The 18,869-nt window shown below is 41.5% G+C and overlaps 1 long non-coding RNA gene across 1 annotated transcript; it reads left to right on the top strand.

Annotated features, from left to right (window-relative positions):
* The first annotated feature begins 1,611 nt into the window (after positions 1 to 1,611).
* Positions 1,612 to 17,231, top strand: LOC131897459 (uncharacterized). The gene is made up of 3 exons (XR_009375697.1): positions 1,612 to 1,779; positions 14,139 to 14,210; positions 17,072 to 17,231. It is a non-coding gene; the product is annotated as an uncharacterized LOC131897459 (long non-coding RNA).
* Positions 17,232 to 18,869: the final 1,638 nt, after the last annotated feature.

Genomic DNA, 18,869 nt, shown 5'->3' with positions numbered 1-18,869 from the left:
GACGGTTTTCACTCTGACGCTGTGGAACTTCCTCCGTGTGTGGGTTTTGCTCACTTCCAGGTAACAGATTCTCTTCAGAAACCTTATCTGTATGCTTAGATGGCATGGACAGCCCCCTGCTCCCTTCTGTGGCTCTGGTGTCTCATGAGTGAAGATCCAAAGAAACAGGATGCGGTGAAGGAGAGCTTCCTTGTCCTGGTCCAAGATGCTTTTACAGTTTCTGGAGAGTAAGGGACCAAACAAGGGTTAATCCTTACCTTTATCCTTTTACATCTTGTAAGACAAAGAGTTGTAAGGATCCCAAGGATGTAAAGAAGTAGAAAAAGGGTTGATTTTATGTTTATCAAGGGGAAAAAAAAAAGAAACCTCATATGTCATACTTAAAAAGATCAGCATCCCATGGATTTCCTTGGGAAGGGGAAATAGAAGAGATCTCCTGGGTAAACTCTGGGTGGTGGAGGGGATGGGGGCATGGGGATTGGGTTAGGCAAGCTGGGCAGGGGAGGTGAGTTGGGGGTGGGATGGAGGGGGAGAGTAATGAAAGAGATGTCTTGATGGGGGCGCTTTTGGGGGTTAGGGAGAAACCTGGTGCCAGGGAAACCCCCAGGAATACACAAGGATAACCCCAGCTAAGACCCTAGCAATAGTGGAGAGGGTGCCTGAACTGGCCATCTACGGTGATCAGATTGATGACTACCCTAATTGTCATTAGAGAGCCTTTATTCAGTAACCAATGGAAGCAGATGCAGAGATCCAGAGTCCTGCTAAACAAAGGGAAGAGGAATTGTACAAGGGGGAGGGGGTGTCAGGGTCATTATGGGGAAACCCACAGAGACAGCTGACCTGAGCTCGTGGGAGCTCATGGACTCTGGATCAACAGTTAGGGAGCCTGCATGGGACCGACGTAGGCCTTCTGCATGTGTGTGACAGTTGTGTACCTTGGTCTGTTTGTAAGACTCCTAGCAGTGAGTCTGTCCCTGGCACTGATCTGGCTTTGAGAACCTGTTCCCATGCTGGATTACCTCGCCCAGCCTTGATGCAGGAGGAGGAGCTGTGTCCAGCCTCAACTTGATGTGCCATGCTTTGTTCCAGCCCATGGGAAGCCTGCTGCCCCTTTCTAAATGGAGATAGAGGAGGAGGAGTGGATGAGGAGGGAGTAGATGGGAGGGGAGAAGGATGGCAAGAGAGGAGGGAGGGGAAACTATGGCTGGTATGTAAAATAAATTTTAAAAAATGTTAATTAAATAGAAGGTTAGGATCCTAGGGCCCTTTATCTAATTTAATCTTCAGGGTCAAAGTCAGCCCTTAAGATTTAAAAAAAAAAAAAAAAACAATTTTTTATTGATTTTTACAAAAAGAATGTGTAGCTATGTTATGGATTCTTTGTGTGTGTGTGTGTGTGTGTGTGTGTGTGTGTGTGTGTGTAAACGTATATGTTATCTTATTTACTTAACTGTGTTTGTTCATATGACTGTCAGAACACAGTCCAAGAATGGCATTGTGTGAGGAGAATTCTGAGTGCTTGTGAGAAAACAAGACAAGAATCATGTGACCTCAGTTTCTTCAGAATATGGAATTGTTCTTGGAATGTGTTTTCATGTCCCTCCCAGGTGTAGCTGAGAGGTATGAGTTTACTTCAGATTACTCATTACAACTGGCTATTGTTATTTGTTTGTATCCGTCTATGGGAAAACTCCCACAAAGCCAGGGGAGCTATGGAGAGAAGAGGGGCATAGCCGGGACTTACCTTTTCAGAAATGAAGAGGTCACAATGTTAAGGTGTGTGGGAGGTTTAGGTGAGAGCCTAGGTCAGCCATGACAAGGTTTCAGAAATGGGTAACTCTAAAAAAAATAATTTATCTAACTTTGTTTTATGTACATTGGCATGAGGGTGTCAGATCCCCTGGAACTGAAGTTACAGACAGTCGTGAGCTGCCATGTAGGTGCTGGGAATTGAACCTGGGTCCTCTGGAAGAGTAGCCAGTACTCTTAACCACTGAGCCATCTCTCCAGCTCCCAGAAATAGGTAACTTAACAGTAATAGAAATTGTCTCATAATTCTAGGGGTTGATCAAAAACCGAGGTCTAGGCTGGGGCAATCCAACCTTTTGATGAAGAATATGTCATCTACACAGGTATTGGTGTGTGCTCATAGCTACCCTGGGATGCATGTAGCTTAAGAAAGATAGGTTGAATATGTCTGGTCTAGGTCTTATGCCTGTGAGAAAAAGTCTTATCATTGGGCTTCTGGAGGTGAGTGACATCCTTGATTTCACCAGGCTGCATCTTTTCACTAATGTCTGCCTTCAGGGCCACTTGTACCACTTCTTTTTTATTTTATTTTTATTTTATATGCATTGGTGTTTTGCCGTGGGTGTTGGGTCCTTTGGAACTGGAGTCACAGACAGCTGTGAGCTGCCATGTGGTTGCTGGGAGTAGAACCCTGGTCCTCTGGGAGAGCACTCAGTACTCTTAACTGCTGAGTCATCTCTCTAGCACCAACCTGTACCACTTCTTACGTGTGTCTGTCTCCCCTCCATAAAGGCTACCAGTCATGTTAAGATAGAAACCTCCTTCCAGAATTGCTTCATATCAACCCATTTAATCAGCAGCAACCCTGTTTCTAAACATATTTGTGTCCCAAGTACAGGAGCTTAGGACTTCCAAGTGGAAAAGAATATGGTTCAACTTAAACCCAGTGACAACTGGATTTGAAGACCAGGAACCTCTGTGTGTCCTTTACATTCCTAAGTCACTAGCTATCTTTAAAAATGTTTTAAATGATTCTTTAGATAATTTTAAAACTGAAACTGTCAGTCTTCTGTATGTATGCCCAAATGAACCCTCTAAGTATTTATGGGGAGCACAACATTCATAATACCTCATAGAATATGATGTAGGCATCCAGGTCAATGGGGTCATCATACAGTAGTCACATTTATAACCTGCCTTCAGAAGGGTAGAGAGTAGACAGAAAAGTACCACTGAGAAGCCTGTATCATGTGCATGTAAGGGGTATGGATAGTGTTCATTAGAAGTGTGATCTCACAGACTGATCACACTGTGAGACATAGCATGTCTGCCTTTCAGGAAACAATGGTCATTGTGACTAAAAACAAATACAGAATTATTATTATGATTTAATAAAAGATAAGCTGGGGAAAGTGAAAAAGTAGTGATGGCTGAAAAATACACAACCCTCCAAGAAGTCAGGAGGACCAACCACCATCGGGGAGAAAGAGAAATAGCCACTCAAGGAGGCATCGCTGAGAGGAGTGAAGCCGGATTCTACCATGTTAGGTACGAAGTCGTCGAAGTGTAAAGATTTCAAGTCACCACAGGCTATTATCGTACAAAGAACTGAAAGGAAATAATTACCAGGAAGTGCTATTGTGGAAAGAACAGGAGAGACCTGGCGAAGAGGACCTCAAGGTACTGCCCAGCCTCCCTCCCCCACGGAGCATCTAGCAAGGGTGACAGGAACTAATTACTGTCACTGCATCTCAGCTTTTAATCTTCACCCCTCACTTGGGAGAGCAGCACCATACGGGTCTGATCTCAGTGAGACCGGGGCGTTCCTGTCCCAAGCTTGAGGTGGCATGAGCAGCACCTAGAGCCCCGAGCCTGTGTAGCTCCCTGCCACAGCCAAGGCCACACCCACCAGGTGTTCCTACCAGCCACAGTGTTGTCTCCATCTCCGCCATCGAAGGAAGCCACTGTCTGGGAAGGCGGCAGACCAGCCTGTGCCTTCATCTGTCGCTGCATCCTGCATACCACAGACTCCTTCAGGAGTGCCATATGATTCCGTTTATTTTTAGTCTTTCTCCTGGTCACCTTGCTTAGGGCCTCCCTTCCTCAACCAATAGAAAAAAAAACTTGTCAAACGGAGGGGAAAATAGTCATTTTGAAGCATGCTAATTGGTTTCCAGACATTACACCCAGCTCCAGTGTAAGGCTTCTTTAATCAAGCACGAGAACTCGTGGTGTCAGTCATTTCTTTTTTTCTTTCTTCTTTTTTTTTTTTTTTTTGTGTGTGTGTGAGTGCGTGAGTGTGTACACACGTACATGTGCTTGTGTGGATGTGTATGCACACATGGAGGTCAGAAGTCAAACTTCAGTGTTGTTTCTCAGGTGCCATCTACCTTGCTCTTTGAGACAGGGTCTTTTACTGCCTGGGCTCACCAAAAAGGTTAAGCTAGCGGCTCAGAAAGTCTGTGGTCTGCCTCTCTCTGCCTCCTCAGCACTGTGATTACAAGTGCACACCCACTCTGCCTGGAATTTTTTAGGTGGGTTTAGGTGGGCTTTTTTCTGATGGTTGAATTTAAGTTCTCGTGCTTACAAAGCAAGAACTCTCTATTTCTCAGCTTCACGATGTAACTCTCAGTGCCCATGGTTCACAGTGATGTCTAAAGGCGGGAAAGCGCTCCTCCTTCCAGAATGACCTTGACCTCTACCCTGACTTTGAGGGTCCTCTAATGACGCCACTGTCTTATGTCTCAGAGCCTGAAGCCCACGCAGTGGTCAGGCATGTCATATACGTGTTCTACATAGTGCTTTATCAGGAATATGTATAGTTCAGACACAGAAGGGGACCTGCAACCTTCTGCCTACCCATCACCATGCAGATTTCAGGTGGCAATCAGCCAGCAGCCATCATTTCATGTGCCTCCTTCTATCCGTCTCCATCCTCGTTTTAGGCGTCTTCCTGTTGGTGTGCTAAAAATACTCTGAGAAAAGCAACTCAAGGGAAGAAGGTTTTATTTGCCCTCATAGTTCAAGATAGAGCTTATCTTGGTGGGGAGGTAAAGATGGCAGGAGCTCGAAGCAGCTGGTCACATTGCATCCACATACAGGAAACAGAAGGATAAACATCAACAGTACTCAGCTCACTTTATCCATTTTATGCAGCCTACGATTACCTGCAGAGGGTGTGGTCTTGCCTACAATTAAGGTGAGTCTTTCCACACCAATCAATGTAATCAATACAACTCCTCACAAGTCCCTTCTCCAGAGTCATTCTAGATTTCTGATTCTATCAAAGTGACATTAACACTAACAGCTACTTTCTTGTCCATGTACCCAGCCAGGACCCTTCAGTGGATTCTCACAAGTCTGAACAACACTGTGTTGGGGTGTTGGAATGAGGCAATAGGTCTTGTTGTAGACCATGGAAGGAGGCATAAATAGCAGCAAAAAGGCACTCAGTGTGGAGAAGAGGTCACTAGGAGGGGCCCTACCTGTAGATGGAGGGGGAAGGGTTTCTAGAGGGCTAGAGAGTCCAAAAGACACTAGAGTTGATTGTGGGCAGAGAGACAGGAGAACAGGGCTGTTGGGGAATGCAGGAGCGAGGTGAACTTCTGGAAACACCAACTAAGTCAGTGGGATGGAGATGGTGTTAGAGAAGTTATCCAAGGTGGAAACAGATGTTCTCAAGGTTGATTAAACAGCAGAATCCTAAATGTGTCTGGGCTTTTTGGAGAGGTTTGTTGAGAAGCTGGCACAGAAGTGTGGAACCCAGAGGTCTTTGGCCACATGGCACACAGTGTGTAGCACAAAGCATGAAGCTGGAGCTCATTGTTATTGTCTCAGCACTATAATTTCTTCTCTGATTTATGGTCACTTTCATGTGTATTTTAAAATAGATTAACCTATTGGAAGACCTTTGCTAGTCACTTTTTTATAAGTTTTTAACTTTACTGAATTTTGGTTCAAGTGTATGATCTGAATAATATGCACTTCTTGGGCATTTGTTGAGATTTATGGTAAATATGCATACATAATTTTTCTGCAATTATTAGACAGGATATGAATGGAGATTTCTCTGGAAGCCTGGGCCCTGCCATGCTATATGTGGCAGCAATCTGTCCCATTCTGTCACTTTAAATTGTCTCTTATGTTCCCTTGATGGCTGTCATGCTCTCTACACTCAAGGGCCAGCCATGGTCCCTGTAGTCTCCAGACTCTCTCTCCCAACAAAGCTAACTTCTGAGCTGGGAATGGTGGCATACACTTTTAATCCCAGCAATTAGGAGACAGAAACAGGCAGATCTCTTTGAGTTCCAGGCCAGTTTGTTCAACATAGCAAGCTACATGCCCACCATATCAAAAACATAAACAAAACAGTAACAGCAAACACCTCATTTCTGAAGTCATTAAATAAACAAACAAACAAATATGAATAAATAAATGGATGGGATACATGTTCTCTCATCATTGAGTTGGGTCTTAGTGTTCTATTGCTATGAAGAGACACCATGACCATAGCAACTTGTAAAAAAAAAGAAAGCATTTAATGGGGCTTGCTTACAGTTTCAGAAGTTTAGTCCATTATTAGCATGGTAGGGAGCTCAGCAGTACCCAGGTACACATGGTGCTGAAGAAGGAGCTGAGAGTTCTATATCCAGATCTGCAGGCAGCAGGAAAAGTGAGACACTGGGCCTGGCTTGAGCTTTTGTAAGCAAAAGCCCACTCCCAGTGACACATTTCCTCCAACAAGGCCACACTTACTCTAAGAAGGCCACACCTCCTAATCCTTCTCAAGTAGTGCCATTCCCTAATAACCAAGCATTCAAATATATAAGCCTATGGGAACCATTCCTATTCAAACTACCACAATCCATAACCCAATGGATCAACGTCAGATGAACCTTGTTAGTTGTGCACATTTATTCCTAGTTTGTCCAACCTATTTACTTCCAAGAATATTATGATAAAAAGCATGAAGCTTATGTTCTAACTTCTCATTATATATTTACTTCTCCTTACGTACATACTTTTTCCTTAAATTTTTTGAGGTCATAGTGTTAAAAACCTTTCAGTTAGATCATTTTTATGACTTGTGGTTATGTTGCCTGTTTTTACTTTTGTCATTTTATATCATTTTCCTTTCAATGTTTCTATCCTGTTTTCCATAATCTCCCATTAAAAATATATACATTATATCTTATTTTTCAAATTTCTTCTTGGGCCCTCTAATGGCATAAAACTTCAAAACGTTTACATTTGTAGTGCTGTTGACAGATTGTGGCTCATTGTTTCTCTTTTTATTTTCTCTTTCTTTTTTCCTTGGCTTTGCTTACATGGACACAGATTTTAATTTTGTAAGATATTTAACTGTATAAGATATTTTTATTATTTTAAATTGTGAGTGAGTGAGTGAGCACACGTGAGTGTAGTGCCTAAGGAGACCCTAACAGGGACTCAGATCCTTTGCAGCTGGAGATACAGGTGGTTTTAAGCCACCCAATGTCAGTACTGGGAAATAAACTCAGGTTCTCTTCAAAAACTGTATGTACTCTTAACTACTGAACTTTCTCTCTAGTCTCTGAGATTTATTTTTTATTTCAATTGTTCATCAAACACTTTATCCCCATGCTTGTTATTTCCATTAAATACCAATTGCACATTTAGCATAAGAAAATCCCAATGAGTATTTGCATTCCTTACCTGGGATTGAGAGCACTTTTAAACTGGTCAACCCTGATCCTATCTCCTCACTCCGTCCATATCCCACTTACCGATTCTTTCCATGGATGTTTTCAGACTTTCAAATCTATGTCTTCTCTTTTGAATCATTTATTATTCACTAAAAGAATGAAAATAGACACTATCTCACAGCATACACCTTCAAGATGGATCCAACCTGGACTCAAGATTTCAATACAACATCTGAAATGATTAACCCTGGCCTTGGCAGGAAGTTTTTATATATAACACAAAGATTCAGGTAACAAAAGTTGAAATACACAAGTGGGGTAGAGACATGGTAGACACTTCTTCACAGCACAAGGGACAATCAGTAGAGTGGACAGCTCATGTACTGTCAGATGATCACAAACCACACATCTGAGTAAGGCTCAACTTCAAAAACATAAGGGAACTTCACAAGTCAAAAGCAACAACACAAATTAATAATTTGATTTTAAAAAGTGGTCCATGTTCCTCAACAGACATCTATTAAATGAGGACTTCCTCAACAGACATCTATTAAATGAGGACATGGGTCAGCACATATACAAAAGTGAGCTCAGAATCACTAATTATCTTGGCATGATGGTACACATCTGTGATCCAAGCACTCAGGAAGCTGAGGCAGGAAGGTCATGAGTTTAAGAACTGCCTGAGCTAAATAGCAAGATCCTAGCAAAAAAGAAAAAAAAAGCAAAGCAAAACATACAAAACACAAACAAAAAAGAAAAGAAGAAAATGTTCAATAACGATAAGGTATGATATCATGTCTCTCAGGTCAGTACTGTGAGAGATATGAAAGGTGTAGTGAAGGTATATTTTAAGAATGAAAAGTAGGTTTAGCTGTTAGGGAAAATAGCATGGAGGAGTCTCAAAAAAAAAAGCCCTAAAAATAGAGATATTGGATATGCTTCTTCTGGTTATACAGCAGAAAAAAGTAAAATATCTTGTAGTAATATCTGCACACCTATGTTCATGGAAGAATATGATGCAATAACAAAGATATGGAAATGGTGAACATCAGTGAAGTAACGGGTAGAGAAGACATCATATACACACATGCATGGGAACGTAACTCAGCACTGAAAAGAGAGATGCCAACGTGTCCACGACAACACAGATAATAGCAGAGGGCATTATGCCAAGTGAGATCATCCAGGTACAAAAAGAAAAGCACTCCATGTTTCACTTTTTGTGACCTCTAATAGTAGATGACAGTTGCATAAAAGGTCAATCAGGAACCTGCATGGAGGGGGGTGGGTAGGAGATGGGGAGCCACAAGCCAAATGATGCAGACTGGCAGTCAGGCTGCTTGGGTCCAGTAGTGAATTTATCTCGTATGTGGAGGAGGATTGCAGTTAATACAATTAGACCACAGGCATAAAATTTAGGATTTTAGGAACTTTCACCACAGCAGAAGGCAGTGGTGTAAGGTGATGGGTGTGTAAAACTGTTTATCCATGGTGACCGTCTTACCACAGAGATGCTACACTGTGAAATATTCAGTCCTGGTTCTCTTATTTGTTCTCCATGGCTCTTTGTGCATCACTCATTTATTGTGTTAAAAACTCCTTCCTTGGAAAGCATGTCCTTGAGAAGACAGCCAGCGTTTATGCGAAACAGTCCTGAGTGCCCACTTACTTCTGAACAGTAAGATTACAGTAGATGCTTACTGTTGGTGTTTTGAAAATACTCTCATTGTGTTCCCAAATCCACTTTTTGATTCTGGGTCATAAAAGACTTTTGTATAACCCTTCTAAAAGATATATGTGTATCTTACAAGTTCTCAAGTGAAAATGTATTCAACAAGATGGACAATGCCTCCAGTGGTAAGATGTTTCAGAGCTAGTGCAGTGACGGTAGACACAAGAACTCATCATGTTTATGGTTCAAGGAAGTAAAAGCTTGATACATGGGATGAAGACATGGGGTAGATGTCTACAGCAGTTGAGTTTTAATGGTCCCTCAGAAGGTCTGGAGCTGAGTGTTCCAATCCTTCTAAGAATAAGCACTCCATTGGCTCTTACTTGAAATGTGGACTCCATCCTGTCCAACACCATCTATTTGAGTTCCCTAACACCATCCCATGGTCCATTAGACATAAAGCAGGCCATGCTATAGCCTGGGCCTGGTGACTACTTACAAGAACCAGCCAGAATGTGTTGGTGCTGGGGGAGCCAGAACAAAGTGTAAGTGACTGAATTCTGAGGATGCTTGATAGAGAGGCCCTAATTAAAATCTCACATGAAGGCAAGTTAAATGATTTGGAAAGAGTTGAAGATACAGAACTGAGCCTCAGGAGATGAAATGGGAAATAAAATTCTTACCAGAATGCCCCTTAGAAACATGGACAAATCAGTGGTGTTTGCTAAATGAGTCAGAATGTCAATCAGTAGATGAAGAAGAGACTGAATGATTCAGAAGTGGGCATGGTAGAAAGGATATGTTATGCAAGGCCAGAGAACCCACCTGGTTGTGGCCACCAGGAAAGTCTGTCATAGTCACTGTCTACCAAGCAATGAGGGATGTATGCAAGTGAAGCACTAGCTTCCCAAATGCTCTTTGGATTTGCTGTCCTCTACAGACCAGACTGAGTATGGGTAATGTGATTACAAAATCAGGCTTACTGAAACCATGCAGACGACAGAACTCTGTAAAAATAGAGACCAGATGTCAGAGCTTCAAGATAAGAAACCAGGTGGATGCAATTATCATCAAGACTAGGAAGGTTGGAGTGGCAGCCAACAGGCCTGACCTTCAGTATTATGAAGACGGGGGAACATGATTCCCCATGGGGACAAAATAGACAGGAGCCTATCAAGCTACTTTTCACCTGCACAGATCATGACAAGGAACTGAGGGTGCATGATCTGGAAGTTGAGAGCAACTGTCTCCTTGTGCAGCTTACAGACATGAGCCAAGTTTTAGATTCAAGAACTATTGATGGGGAAGAGTTCATGCTCTCAAAAAGAAGGGCCGAGAAGCACCACAGCAGAGATACATGGTAGTAATTCCCCACATCTTCCAAAGACAAGTATGTCATCTCCTTATGTCAATCTACCTAGAAAAAAAGGGAGGAGGGATAACCCAACATCACTGGGTTATTTAGCACTACTAGTATTTCTCAGTAATTATCTCTCTTCCGTTAAGAGTTGAGGTAGAAGGAATCAGGTGACACAGACTACGGGTCTATGGCCAGCTTGTAAAGGAGCTACTGGGTCTGAACACTCGCCAAATTATAATTCTTTCAAGTCTTCTAATATATGGGAAGACACTAGGCAGCTAGTGCAATGCCCATCTTTGTGATGGTAAGTGGTGTTAGGAGAAAGGAGCAAATGCAGACCCTGAAACTGTACCTGCCATATCTCCACATCACAGTAAATAAACAGTGTCTCATCCCAGGATATCAGGAATCACCACTGCACTCCCACAGCTGCCTTAGCTGGTGTGTGATCCTACTGTGTTTTTCAGTCTCGCATGAGGTTAAATAATCATAAGAGCATTTGTGGAGTTAGCAACAGAACACAGTAACCCAACTGCAAGCTCATTGGTAAATAGGTCTTTAGTCTAGAGAGAGGGCTCCATGTTTATAAGCACTGGCTGCCAATGCAGAGGATCTGGGCTTAATTCCCAGCACCCACATGGCAGCTCAAACTATAACTTCATTTCCAGGGGATCTAATGCCCTCTTCTGGCTACCATAGGTACTATATCCACATGGTGGCCAAACACACATGCCAGAAAAAAACACTTACATACATAATATAAAAATTAAAAATTAAGAAAAAATGAAAGAGGCCTTTAACTCATCCCTATGGCATCATCGCTATCAGGAACTAGGTTAACAAATTATTCTACTTCATCCTGCTAGAACTAAACACTTGAGGCAGGGAAACAGAAACAGAAATGCATTTTCTCATAGTTCTGAGTTCATGACTTGGGGGCCAGCATTTTTCAGGAGTCATTATGTAGTGAGCAGAATGTCCTGAGAGAGACAAATTTTCCCATCCCACTCATGGAGAGAGAATGCACATTAGAATCACCTCTCACAGATCCTGCCTCTAGAAATTGTCACAGCAACAGTGAAATTTCACTGTTGGGTGCAGAGTGACATGTAAACCACAGCAGTAAGAAAGAATGTTTGCAAAGGTGGCGGAGAGGAGCAGACATTTACATTTCTCTTGAGCTACATTGTGTTTTCTACCTTCCCTCTGGAGGTGATGCAAAGAGATCTGGGTGGTTGATATCTGAATATCAGCTTTCTATGACACTGTTCACTGGGGTATCAAAAGATGCAGTGGTCATTCATCCACACTCCAGAACACAGTAGACAAACTCTGCAAAGTCTGAGTCTGATGCTTCTTATTATGCACAGTGTGCTCAGCAGAGTGTCCTGCTTGGGAAATGCTTGCCCCATATTTGAGAATCTACCTCTGCTGCACAGTCTACATGGTCTAATCATAGCTGCACTTTCCATTTTGATTGCATGAGTCTGTTAAGTATATGGTAAATTAACTTTGAGCTCAAACAGCACATGAAAATTTACTAGTGCGCTGTACATGACACCATTATACCCAGAAATATGAAAGGATTCTAGCTCTGAAAGAACCCTAAGTGGGAAGTGGAACTGCAGAAGCTCTAGGCTGCCATGCACTCAAGACTTGAATTGCCAGCTCCTTCAGAAACAGAGTCAAGAGATTAGCAATGAAGCTGTGAGCTTGAAGCTCTCATCATGTGGGCTTCATTGTAGACACCACAGTCAAGTCACAACAAAAGACTGAAGGTCTACTATAAGGCCATTTCTCATGCAGTGAAGAATTATCACCTTCAGAAAAGTAATTCCTGCCAGGCAACTGGTAGAGACAGTGTTTGGAGTCTCACAAGCCCAAATGAACACAATCTGCTTTCCATCAGATTTAAGATACCTTATGAACAGGATGGCCTTGGCAGGGTGGAGCAGTTTTCTCAGAATGACTGCAAGTGGAGCTGTGGAGTACATGAAGCTGCATGGGCAAGTGGCCATGACTCCCACAACATCTTTCACTATTTACAGTAGCTGACAGAGGAAGAGGAAGCATAAGCCCAAAGTGATGCATACATGAGTTCCTGTGGACCATTGTAACAGGAGGAAATGGATGCAGCAGCATCACAGAATTTCATGTGAGCCATCTTCTGAGGTGGTGATGAACCTGGCCTAGTCTGAATGACACTCAACTTTAGGTCATATACCTTGTTTTTCATATTAGTAAACAGAAAATGTCTGTATCCCTGTGCATGATAGGGAATGATCTACAAGGGGCCCGAACAGAAAAAAGTTTGAAAAGATAATTGGAAAAATGGTAGCTGCCCATGGGGAGATGTGAGCAGTGGGTGAGGTTATGAACGTGTTGTGTTACAGAATATACACCTGTGTGTTGCAGTAATATACACCAGAAAGGATCCTCTGAGAAAGAAGCATGGAATACCATTAGGTAGAAAAAAACCACTGTCATTGTCCATTCACCATACAGCATTCTAAACATGGTATGAAAGGTAAGGTAATGAGACCACAGTGATAAATGTACAGGCTTCTACATTCAACAGCAAGGCCCTCCATGAACCAACACTACTCTAGCCAAGCACACTGCTGACTTGTCCACCATCCTCCAGACATTGACTCTATAACTCAATATGGCATTATTTCCTGATATCAACCAGACATTGGATTGCCATTTAGTTGGATATCTAGGGCTGCTTTTATTCTGTAAGGGTATGCTGCACAGTTGTCTGTATCATTGTTAAAAATACCCAATATACCCAACATATACAAAGCAAAGGCTCACTTTGTCCCACAGTCTATTGATTCTACTTCACAACCTATTGACCCTGTTGCAGTGGAGTCTATAATGAGACATTGTATTATGAAGAAGTATACACATAGAGCAAAACTGGTCACCTCAATGTCCTATTTAAGTTTACAAATACTAGAGCTGTGACCTTTTCTGTGGATGACTTTCAGTGCATTTCAGTTGGACATACACGCAAAAGCAGAGCTGTGGGTTATGGTGCACACATCTGAGCAATGTAAGTGCATAATGATAAACTGTTTTTCAAAATTGCCTATATGCTTACCAGCAGGGTATGAGTGCTTTAGTTGACCCAAATTTTTCTCAAAGGAGCATAATGTCTAAGTATTAAAGAATCCTAATTACTCAAGGAAAAAGTTCTATTTTCTAGCTTGAAATGTTATTTTAAAACAGCATTTAGGATAGGTTAAAAACAAAAAAACAATATCCTAATTTAAACAGGAGATGTGATAAACATACACACAAGGGCTCATCTCTAATAGGGCTGGGCTATGCCTTTGTCTTGCTTGCAGAGGTCCCTCCCTGCACAGTTGCCATACCTATTTTCTGGGACTTCAGGAACCTGATGAAGAAGTTCCTAACTTCTACAGAAAGCCTTTCCAGCCCTGGCCTTTGAATTAAGGTTCACAGGTACATATCCACACAACTCAGGGTTTCATCATTCATGGCTAATGAGACCTTGTAAGTAAAGAGTTCAAAATCCTTGAGAAATTTTTCCAGCGTCTGATTTCCTAAGATTTCTCACAACCTGTCACTGAAATGGCACTCAGCCTTACTTCAGCCTTTGATCTTCCTGATCTGTCATCTATTCCTGTTGTTACTCCAGATCCTGACTCTCAGATAAGAGGAAGTGGATTCAGAGATGCGGGAAGTAGACTGTACAGAGTATACTCTGAACGTAAGTCAGATCCTAAAATATACCCCATACACACACCACACCACACAATCTATAATACTCCACATGCATACCCCATACACATAATCTATACATACTCCACACACATACCCCACACACATACCACACATCTATACATATACCACATGCAAACCCCATACACACACCACACCCACACATCTATACAAACTCCATATGCATATCCCCATGAACACCCATCCCACATGCATATCTCCCACCCCATATCCCCTACGCATATCCCATACACATACACTCCACACCTCCACAACCACATTCCCTCCCCATACACACACCCCATGCCTTACTTTTCTTTTATAAAACATTTAATTTATAGTTTTAAAACATTAGAGTCCATGATGGTTGAGCAAAGGCATAGTGACAGGAATAGCTGAGAGCTCATTACTTGATCTGAAAGTTGGAGGCTAAGAGAGAAAGAGAGACTTGGAATGGTGAGTCTTCTGAAAAGAAACCTCACATACTCCCTAGTCCTTCCTTAACAGTTCTCACAACTGGAGACAAACATATGAGCCTATGAGGCCATTCTTATTCAAACCACCATACCACATAAATGCCACATATAAATACCCTTTACTTAAACCCCATACATACAGCCCATAAATACACTCAAGACACACACTACCCCCATACATCTCATGCACTCTTGCTACACACCCCATATACATACCCTATAAACACATAACTGCAAAGACACATCCTTACATACCCCATTCACATGGGTGTACTCACACACCAAAGCCCCTATCACAAGGAGACACATAATTTAATGGTCTTCATATGCCCAGGCAGATGCTCCCCTTTTTACACGAGAGGGAATTTCTTCTGGATGATTGCCATCTCTGACTGAATAACAGTAGACACAATTTGAACAGTCTGAGTGATGTGTTTTGAACTGACTAAACCAAAATAATTTTTGGAAAAATTGTTTGTTTTTTTAAATAAAACTTTTCATTTAAAAAGGGAGCCTAGATTAGGGATATCCATTTTTATTTTTAAATGCTACCTAAGTGAGTCTACTTGAAGTAGGCACTATTTCTGGATCCCATTGTCATGGGACCTAAAATCCCCTAGATGAGCCATTCAGAGTTCAAATGTGACTTAGACTGTAGTTATTGGGAGGATGTACAATAAACTCAAAGACCAAACTTCATCAAAACAGGATATGTACACACACTTTTAAAAATCAGTAGTTAATTGATGTGTTATTTTGTGCTTCCTGTAAACACTTCTTGGCAGCAAAGGTATTCAGTCTTCATGGCCTGAACATCAGTAACATAGGACTCAGACACACTGCAGTCTCCATAATGTATATGGTATGCTCATCTCAGGCTCTGCCCAGTCTGAGAATGTTAGACTGTTCTTACGGACTGTGGAGTGATTGGATGTCATGTGTCATCATGTCTTGCACACAGCAATTGTGTTTGCTCAGCACCTGTCACCATTTGGGCCCCTTTCCACAGGCTGAGTCCTTCAAAGGGATCTCACCACTCATGTGAGATTACTGTGTGGCAAATGGGCTCCGAGAGTGAGCTAATGAATAGCTGAATTACATTTGCCACATTGTCTGGTATTGTGAATATGAAAACAAAAAGGCAAGGATCTAGAGAGGTGGCTCAGCAGCCAATGCTGCTTGTTGGTCTTCCTGGGTACTGGAGTTCGGTTCTCAGCATCTATGTCAGGAGGCTCACAACTACCTGTAACTCCTGGAGATCCAATGTGCTCTTCTGGATTCTACAGTGTCTTTACTCGTATATACAATGACCCCCACACACAATTAAAAATTAAATATCCAAAAAGGAGAAGTTTCTTATATTAAAAAAAATGAGACAAGTGTTCATAGGATGTTTGGGGGCTGTTTAGTTAAGACTGAGGAATTTGAGTGGCCTCTCTGAAGAAGTGCATTTCTGCAGATGAAACACCCTTTTTATGATGACAGGAAAAGGAATCCTGACTTGCTGTGAGGAAAAGAGTCCTGGTTGATGCTGTGGCTAATTAAGATCAATCCCAAATCACATTTTGAATCAGGAGAAATTATAAGAAACAATGATTTAGCTTACACTATAAAGTGCTGGCTTTTGCTTAATATATTAATAGAGAAGATCTCTGTACTATGAGTTACAACCTACAGAATTATAGTAAAGTGTTGCTACCAATGTCAAATAACTAATGTAATTTCCTTTCATTGAAACCAGCCCCAGAAATTCCCTGAACTGATGCTGGTGGTTTCTGTTTCCTCTTCAAAAAAAGGCAAGACCTTGCATTTTCTTCAGGGTACATTTTTGGAGCATTAGGTTCAAGGAATTTTTTTTAAGTAGAATATAGAACAATGAATTTGTGAAAGGCCTGTTTGAACAAGGTTGAGTTGTTCTTTTCTGTTTGTTTTTTCCTATTGTGGGCATTACAGAACCTTTATAATACCCCTTATATTGAATAATCCACCAACAAGACATGAATTCAAGAGTTTTCAAGCTTTTATTGAGGATAGAAACACTGGCCTTTGTCATGTTTTTGGGAAACAGTGGTGTATATTTTCTTTGATTTCTTCCCTTCTGTCTCCTTCTCAAATTCACGCTAGCTTAAATAGAGGCAGCACAGGATCAGGAAATTAACCCAAATCAAGAGAAGCCACGCTGAGCCTTCTTTTCTTTCACACGGAACTTACAAGGTGCATATGCCTGGCCCTGGCTCAAAGTTCGTAGTACAATAAAGTGGGATGATCAAACAGTATTAGTTGTATTAAATTTTTCTTCAAGATTCAGAAGCAACCTGTACCATCAGTGCATTTGTGAGTCAGTGAAAGAGTCTGATGAAGTGTTTATCCACAGGTCCGCAGGCCAGCCAGACAAGTTCTTACCAGTGGGGCAGCTGCACAGAGCAGAGACATGCTTGCCCTCTTAGCAAGTGTTCATGGTGAAGCAGACAAGAAACTGCAGGATTCTTAACAGTGGCCCCTAGGAGGGGAAATGAAGAGAAAGGCGTGAGAGAGGTGGGGTAAGTAGCTTTTACATGACTTCTCAGGAAACACTAAACTAAGATTTAATATCTTGAGTCTTAGAATGTTGAGAGTGAGTCCCACAGCTCCAACAGCCATACAAACTCGCATGTGTCAAACCCAAGTGTTATCCAGGTATCCAAACAGGACAAGGACTATCAGCACTAAAAATATAACCAAAGGAAAAACATATGAAGCTCAGATTTATAATCAAAACTGAGAAATATCAGTTTTCATAATGGCTTTTTTGATGATGTATTATGATTAACAAGTTTCCAAACCAAGGGACTGAGGTGAGGCAGAAAACTCAAGCAAATAAACATTTTTTTTTATTCAAATCATTTCCTTTTAGCTCCCAGGATTTAAAGTACTGGATGGCATAGGTGAGTGAGTGACATAATCTCTCCTTAAAGACCTGCTGGACATCAGCAGCAGCAGCTAAATCAGCAGCAGCAACATCACCATCATAACTACCAAAAGGACCATCGCCACCATATAATACAGTAACATCAACAACCAAACTCATTGTTATCAACACCACTATCAACACAAACAGTTTTAAGCATCTGCAGCATTATCAACAACCACCAACCAATGTCATCATCAATTCATCATCTCAACAATCAATGACATCATCAATGACAGAGTAATGAATAGCATTATTATATCACCATCATCCCTGTGCTGGCTAATCTCATGTTTGCATGCCATTTTCTTATTATAAGTAACATGTTATTGACAACTTCTTTTGAATTATTTCTGCATCTAATCACAGAACGACTATTCCAGACAAATACAAGAAGTTAAATAATATAATAACTCTGAGAGCGATTCATTGATTTGAGAAACACACAAGGCTACCAGTCAGGGTAAAATCATTGAGATAGCTGTACACAGAGCTACAACTCCATCAATTTTTTTCGAGACAGGGTTTCTCTGTGTAGACCTGGCTGTCCTGGAACTCACTCTGTAGACCAGGCTGATCTTGAACTCACACCCACCAGATTCTGCCTCCCAAGTGCCAGGATTGTAGGATTACAGTTGTAAGCCATTATGTCCAGCTTCCATCAAAATTTTAATGTTAAAAAATAACCTAAAATAGGTGAAGTGCTTTGCTTACAAAAGTATAAAATTATTCTACCTTATATTTCTCTACATTGAAATATGAGTGGTCATGAAAAGAGTAGACGGAAATACTGCTTATAGATGTCTAGATAAAATGTCTCTTGTTTTAAATTCTCAAATAGAAATTAATTTATCTTCCTTATAACAAAAGTAAGTATTTATTATGACTTGGCTAGGAAATCATATTTTTCAAAACTTTCCTTTTTGTTTCTTTTTCTCTTATTTATTCTTCTCTAATACAGTACATCCCACAGCAGCTTCTCCTCCCCCAACTCCTTCCAGTTGTGTTCCCCCCCTCCACTGGCACCATCTCCCCTAGATCCACTGCTCTTCTGTTTCTCTTCAGAAAAGACAAGGCCTCCCAAGGATATTAACTGAACATAGAATAACAAGATGCAATAAGACTAGACACAAACCTTTGTATCAAGGCTGGACAAGACAACAGTGTAGGATGAAAAGGGTCTCAAGAGCAGACAAAAGAGTCTGAGACATCCCCTTTCCCACTG

Source organism: Peromyscus eremicus, chromosome 22, assembly GCF_949786415.1.
Source record: "Peromyscus eremicus chromosome 22, PerEre_H2_v1, whole genome shotgun sequence".
NCBI classification, from domain to species: domain Eukaryota; kingdom Metazoa; phylum Chordata; class Mammalia; order Rodentia; family Cricetidae; genus Peromyscus; species Peromyscus eremicus.
The sequence above is the reverse complement of the archived record's forward strand: the minus strand, read 5'-3'. Positions and strand labels throughout refer to the sequence as shown.